This window comes from Cryptomeria japonica, chromosome 7, assembly GCF_030272615.1.
Source record: "Cryptomeria japonica chromosome 7, Sugi_1.0, whole genome shotgun sequence".
NCBI classification, from domain to species: domain Eukaryota; kingdom Viridiplantae; phylum Streptophyta; class Pinopsida; order Cupressales; family Cupressaceae; genus Cryptomeria; species Cryptomeria japonica.
Window position 1 is genome coordinate 698,086,257 of NC_081411.1, and position 7,716 is coordinate 698,093,972.

The window sequence follows — 7,716 nt, forward strand, 5'->3', positions numbered from 1 at the left end:
TCAATGCTTGAAATCCTGTCTCTATTGCTGCTCCATAGCTTGAAGGGAGACTGAAAAATGCTCAATTGCTCTTGAATGCTTGAATTCTTGATCTCTTGAATGCCTGGATGCTTGATTGAATTTCATGATCTGTCAAATGAGAGGGGAAATCCCTCTTATATACTTACCAGTGGTTTTAATTGATTGATTTTCCAACTTAGGCCAATATAGGGGGGATTTTACTGCTCTAATTTGAGATGAGCACAAGGGAGGGACCCCAAAATGGGTCCCAAATAGGGGATCCCATGGCATCATGCCCTAGTCCCAGTGGATCCTATGGTGCCATGCCCTGGTCCTATCCTATTTTTGGGTAGGATCAGGGTGTAGGCAGAGTGCTAAGTTTATTTGCAATGTAGTTTTGATGTGCATGAGCATATTCATGTCTCTGATCAAGTTGAGGAGTGCAATCACTAAGGCGAAGACCCACTAGTACATTCGGAGCTGATTTTCGACGGTCGTTTGTCGGATTTGTGATGAATTTTCGTCGGAGTGCCAACAAATTCAACCATCCAAAACTCGGTGTTGGATTGGTCGACGATGCCATACCCATCGAAAATATGACAATCCAATGGACTCTGTCGACACTATATGTCCACCAATTACGTCGTCAGTCGAAATCTTGGTAGTCGTCGTAATTCCGACGATGATAATTTTTATCAAAAAAAATTTATTATTATCGATGTCGGCATTTCCTTCCTTCGATGGCTCTTTTATATCGATGAGACATCGCTAGGTCTCATCGATCCGGTGTGCTCCTTTATTTTTCCATCGAAATACTTCTTTCATCAATATCACTATGCCCTGTTGATGAATGAGTCTATTATCTCACCGATAAAGTTACATCGGCAAAACCACGCATATCGAGAACATGCCTTTTAACCTCCTCAATACCTATATCCTCATCGATATCTTTTATCGATATAGCTTCCTTTTGTCAAATCAATATTATTCTTTCAATGAAAACACTCCTTTCGGTGGGTCCTTTTTATGTTGCATCAATAGTATTATTTCCTCGAGAACTTTTCCCGTCGATGAAGACCCTCTCTGCTTTCTTCGATATCTTTTGTCGATGAAGTTATTATCTTTGGTGAGTCCTTTCTGGAATTCATCAGCATTTCCTTCCTTTGATGGCTCTCGATGAGACATCACTGGGTCTCATCGATACCTTTTGAATTCGAATCGATATTATTCTTTCGATGAAAATGCTCCTTTCGGTGGGTCCTTTTTATGTTGTATCGATAGTATTATTTCCTCGACTCATTCATCGACAAGGCATAGTGATATCGATGAAAGAAGTATTTTGATGGAAAAATAAAGGAGCACACCAAAGCCCAAGGTTTCTTTGACATAAGACCCGATGGATATCAAATATGTTTCGATGAGGAGACAGTCATACTAACCGAATATAGTATTTCGATGAAGGGAAAAAATACTTGATAGAAGTAATAATCAAAACAAAACTATTGTCGATAGAAACAAAGAGATCGGTGGACTAAAGAAACAAATGATTGAAAGACATATCCTCATCGAAATGATTATTAATTGCTGCAAAAATCAGAAACAAATCCCACAGAAGGTCACATCGCCATTAAATTCAAACGTGTGCCTGAGTGACCATTGTCCAAACCGCCATAAGTAGTGGATCAACATCAAAGGGCACAACATTAAGGAATTCACAGGCAACAAACTGAAAGCAGGAATTGGGTGACTTCACAGATAAAGCTCAGTAATTAAAAGTAAGTTGTTTGCACACAGACCTCTTTTTTAAAACTCAAATGGAATCATCATCTAAAACTAATAAGACCAGAAAGGGAAAAGAACCTATCGTTGCAGAAGAAAAACCTATAAGACAGAAAAGGGAAGGGTGTTCTTTGGCCCAGGACCTGATTGACCAGTGGCCATCATCCAGTTTGAGGTCCAAGAAGATTAGAGCTGATGAGGAAGGCCTGGAGGACCGGTTTGAGGATCTTGGAGACATATGGATAGAATTGAGAGGGTACGAATTATTCATATATGTGTACAGCAGAAGAGTTTCCCCTCAAACTATCAACAATTTATGGCGATTGAACTTAGGAAAGTTAGTTGTGGCTAATGTATTCATGAATGTGGAGCTCATGAAGGCATTGGCAAACAATTATGACCCTAAAGCCAGGACCATATATAACTACATGGGTGAGCCAATTCTTGCAATCAAAAAGGAGGTTATTGACACCGTGTTCGAGTTGGATTGGGGATTTGAAGAATTGATTGACCTCAAGAAGTTAACAAGTGAATATTTTAACCTAGAGCACATTTACAAAATGTGGAGACTCCCTATACATAGACCTAGGAATGCAGGGTCCTTAGTGCCACTAGATCAGGATGACAAAGCTCCCTATGATGTCAACTCTTTCCATCCATATTTCAAGTATACCTATTACTGTGTTGCCCAAGTGCTAGGGATAAAATCCCATCCTTTGATGGATGTTGCAGCCATGGTCATTTGTGCCAATTTGCAGTCTAAGGACCCCCGCTTCTTTGATTTTTCTACTTATTTGGTTGAGGTTTTGAATCATGGGTTAGAAAAGTTAAAGGGGGATGTCATCAATGTTTATTTCAAGCATTATTCCTTACTTATGCATATGCTATTGTATGTGGGCCAAGATGAAGGGTTATGGCCAGAAGAGTTATGTGCCAGGACATATGACTGTTGGCATTCTTGATGTTTATGTTGTGATTGTCATTGATGGACACACACTTGTATTGAGATCCCCTTTGTATGTATGAGCTAGAGCTCAACCGGTATGTGTTCCAACCGGTATGTTGTATTCTAGTCTTTAGACTCATGATTTTTCAGAATGCGTTTCCCGATCTCAAGCGGCATGACAACCTCAAGCGGTTCGTAGATCTCAACCAGTACAAGGGAGCAAAGCGGCACAACACATTCTTACCAGTCTTCATTTTTTTGCCAAACCGGCAACCGGTATTTTGTATGAACCGGTAATACTCTGTGATGAGTTACCAACTGACATTTTGTGATGAGTTACCAACCCATCAATTAATTGATGGTGCCGACACACTGACAGTGCTTTTTGTGTCATGTTACTGAGTATGTCTAGATTCATTGAACCTAGGAAATTGTAATGCAATCCTATTGGACCGACATGAAATCAGATTCCTTTAAAAGGACATCATGTCTAGGTTTTTGAGTTGTTGTTGCTGTTGGTGAAAGGGTTTATGTTGTGGCTAGGGTTTAAGGTGATTGTGGAGTTGTTGTAAGAGTGATCCTATCTGAGAAGATTGAGTTGTAAACAGAAAGAGATAAAGAAGACTGAAGTAATGCTGAAGTGTGTTAGCAGTGGACTATACTAGATCTAATCAAGCAGTCTATGCTATAAGATAGATCAAACACTTGTTGATTACTCACATCTTTGACAAGTCTATAGCCCTTAACCAGGTAGGCCTCAAAGCCTTTGTAAAATCCTCTAACAAGGTGGTTAACTTGTGTGAATCTGAAATCCTCTAACAAGGTAGTCTTTAATCGGACTTATCTCCTAATAGAGATTGAGATTCCTAACAGGATCTGTTTTAGTGAAGAACATTGTAAGACCTTAACCAGTCTGACCTTAACCGGTCTGGTTTCTATTCTGTAGATAGTGACTTGTGAGTTCCATCTCACCATGGTTTTTCCCAGTTGGGTTTCCATGTCAAATATCTTGTGTTATGGTTGTATTGCTTTTGTGGGTGAATGCTTTATTCACATTTTGGTTTGCGTGTGTGGTAACCGGTCTATCTGTTAGACTATTTTACTGGTTTATCTTCAGACTATGTAAGTGTTTAAGTACAGAGATTTTTGGCATACTAATTCACCCCCCCCTCTTAGTATTCATCAATTGGTATTAGAGCCAACCTTTCTATAAGTTTAACCACTTGGAAAGAGATATGGGGGAATACACTTTGAGGGAACTTACTCAACAGCTCACTAAGTTTGAGCAAGCCTATGATGATCTTATGGTCAAATACAAGGCATCTCAAGCAAAAAGGAGAGAACATGCAGAAAAGCTAATGGATCTGTCTGAAAGTAGTTCTGAAGATGAAGCTAATATGGAAGCCATGATTGCAGAAGTGAATAAGCTGAATGATTCAAACTCCAATCTGAGAAAGGAGTTGGAAGGACTGACTATCTGATTTAGTCAAGAGCTTGAGAACCGTAGGAAAGCTGAAGATCGGATAAAGGATAGAGATCATGAGATCTCCAAGTTGAAACAAGAGATTAGTGCACTGACTACTCACCTTCATGAGAGCGGGATGGAAAAGGAAGACATGCAAGGTGAACTAAACATAGACATCTCTAAAAATGCAAGTCTAATGGAGACAAATATTGCTATTTCCAAAGAACTCTCTGAGTCAAAGGAAATACTTGCTAAGTTTGGCAAAAGTACTGTCAAGCTAGAGAAAAAGCTTGAGTCATCTAGACCGGCAAAGAATACCAATGGTCTTGGTTTCTCTAGACATGAGGAAGGAGAATCCTCAGGAAAAAATGTTGAAGCATCAAAGAAGCAACCGGCACTCAAAGGAAATGGTAAGCAAAAACTTAAACCTGTTTGCTTTAACTGTCTTAAAGAAGGACACACTACCAATGTATGTAGAAGCAAAGCCTACAATAATTTTCCATATTTTATTAACAATGTACCTAGATCCAATAAGTTCAATGGTCATTGTTATGCATGCAACAAGTTTGGGCATAAAGCATCTGAATGCAGGTCTATCATGAACAATACCGGAAGATATTTTCAGAGGACCCAAGGAGCTGGTCCGGAATCTTTTGTAAACTGGAACCCCAACCGGTTCAATGCCTACAATTATCAGTCAAGCAACAACGGTTATCAATTGGCAACCGAATGGAGAGAAAATTGTTGGATTTGTCATGGACATGGACACACTGCAGCTACATACAGAAGGAAGAATGGAAATATGAACAATGGACCTTGGAGAGCACCTGGATTGGTTTGCTATCACTGCAACAAACCGGGTCACATTACAAGATTCTGTAGAAGTAGAAAGAGTATATCTGATGATATACCGGTCACTCAGAAATGAGAAGCTGATGTTGAAAAAGTTCAAGCGGACATGAACAAAATCTGGAGGAAGAAACCAACAATGTTGGAAGAGGAACTGGTTTCTGCACCTAGTGTGGAAATATCAGAACCGGCAAACTAAGCTCCAAAGAGGCTTAGGGGGAGAAAATGGCGAAATGATTGTGAACCCCTAGTAACACAGCTAAAAGACCTTAACCAGTACATGATGCTTGTCGCTTGGCAAAAGACCGGAAATGGTAAAGGATGCAAATTAGGGTTTTCACCCTAATAAAGAAGCATTAATGGTGGTAGGTGAGAGACATGTATAAAAGCATATTTCAAATCAATTCTCACTATCTATTTTCGAAGCGAAGAAAAGTTTTCAAGTGCAGAGTGAAGAAAAGGCGATTTGAGCTAAGATTTCAAGAAATTGATAAATCTTGAAGCAGATTCAAATCCAGTTTACAAGCGGTCGTGGAGAACTCAAAGCGATGATTTGGCAACCGACGAAGAGTGAAGTGAAGTAGAATCAGGAAGCCCTAAATTCACATTGTAAAGGTATTTTTCATGTTCTTGAAAATACTCAACAATGGCTTCCGCATCTCATACCAGTTCTAATACATCCATTGAGTCAAAAAGTTTTATTCAAAGGAATTCCAAATATAATTCCTTATCACAAGTTCCGGCTGGAGTCATAGTTGAAGAAGGAATTTCTGATTATATTGATTGCAAAATAGAAGACCTAGGGTCTCTAGCTATTCACACCTAGTTAGGTTTATTTTGCGGCAAGGACAAAAAGATCAAACTGGAGTTTAGTATCTTAGAGAAGAAGAAACTCCATAATACAATATACTTTCTAGAAGATTTTATGGAGGATCACATCAGGATCATTTTGAGCAGAGTCCACAGTGACAAGATGTACCTAGAGAGGACGCATGATATCACGCCTCAGGCAATTGATGTAGTCACCAGTTTTTGCAACATAGGGGAAGTGCCAGCCCTAAGAACAGTAAGCAAAACTGAAATGGCCAAGCTCCCCGGTTCAACAAGTGACTCATGGGGTATGATAGTTAATCCTATCAAGGATGATCTGGTGAAATACGCCTGCATGGTGATAGGCTACAGAACGTTTTCAGCCTGCAGGATTAATTTTGTATCTGCTGTAGTGGTAAATGCCGCTTATCGGATGATTAAAGAGGATGCATCTTTTGACTTATGCACCGATATGCAAAGGCAACTCCTATTGAATCTGAAGGTGATCAAATAGGACAATGTACTGAGGTTTAAGTTTGGACAACTACTGATAGGGTTGTTCTTCTATTTCCAAGGCTACTTTCCTGGAGTAGGAGATGTCCAGTGGTCTCCTGACCAACCGGTAACCAAGCAGATTAAGGAAAGCATACAAGTCATTGGAACCAGTTACCTTGAAGTAGTGAACAAATATTTTGATGAGTTCAGAAGAAAGATGAGTCAAAGGGTAAGAATCTTAGGTGATATAGTAAAGAAATATGAAGATGACATCTGTTTCACCATTCAGGTGGACAAATGCTTAATGGAGGCTATTGAGCCTAGAATGGAGGAAGTGGAGCCAATGGGCTATGAAGTTATGTATGATATGCTGGAAGGGTATGCCTCAACCCTTATTGCCTCGTCTCTTGATCCAAAGGCTAAAAGGACTGGAACCTACTTGGAGAGGATTGTACCGGTTGAAGAACCATCTGTTAAGAAAGGAAAAGAACCAGCATCGAAGAAAGCCAAAGCAGTGCATGTAGCATCGGCACCGGCTACCACTGCAACTCCAAGAGTGACCAAGCGGTCACCTGCAAAGAAGCAACCGGAGGTAACACCGGCAAAAGTCTTTGAAAGAAAAAGGAAGACGAAGAAAAATGAACCGAACTCTAAAGAAACTGAGTCTGATGAAAAGCCAAAGAAGGCTAGATAGACAAAGAAAATGAAGAAGAATGAACCAGTAGCATCCGCACCAATAAATATTGACATCTCCTCATACAAACCTTTGACACATTTTCAAAGGACAGTTAAGAATATTAGGAGAAAATTACTTCATGATTTAATAGATTATTATGATGATTTTAGTGATGAGGAAAAGGAAGAAGTATTACAGGAAATCATCATTTATTTGTGTAAAAATGATCGGTCACCATCAGAGATTAAATCTCAGACACCGGATTCTTTATTTAAAGCACTAGATAATAAATGGTGCATTGCCATTGAAAAAGAACATGAGATTAGGGAGAAAGTCTTTGCACAGTACTTTCCTGACCTCTCAAATTCAAAATTGTTCGATGTGTTGGATCAATATAAAGGTCTTTTCTTCACAAGGAGAAGAAGACTCTGGTTGTTGGAGGGGAGAATTGATGATGTTGAAAAATATACTCATCAGCATATAGATTATGCTATCAACTCTCACAAAGCAAAAATGGCCAACCTCCAAGCGGAAAAAGGACCAGTTGTATCCAAACCGGATGAAGTTTTTTATGAGGAAGGAAACCTGGTTGAAGAACCAATCGACACTATCGATGTCGATGCCCTGGATGTAGAAGATGTCACTCAGGACATACCTTCTAAGGGAACAGAATAGGGGCAACAAGCTGAACAGGGT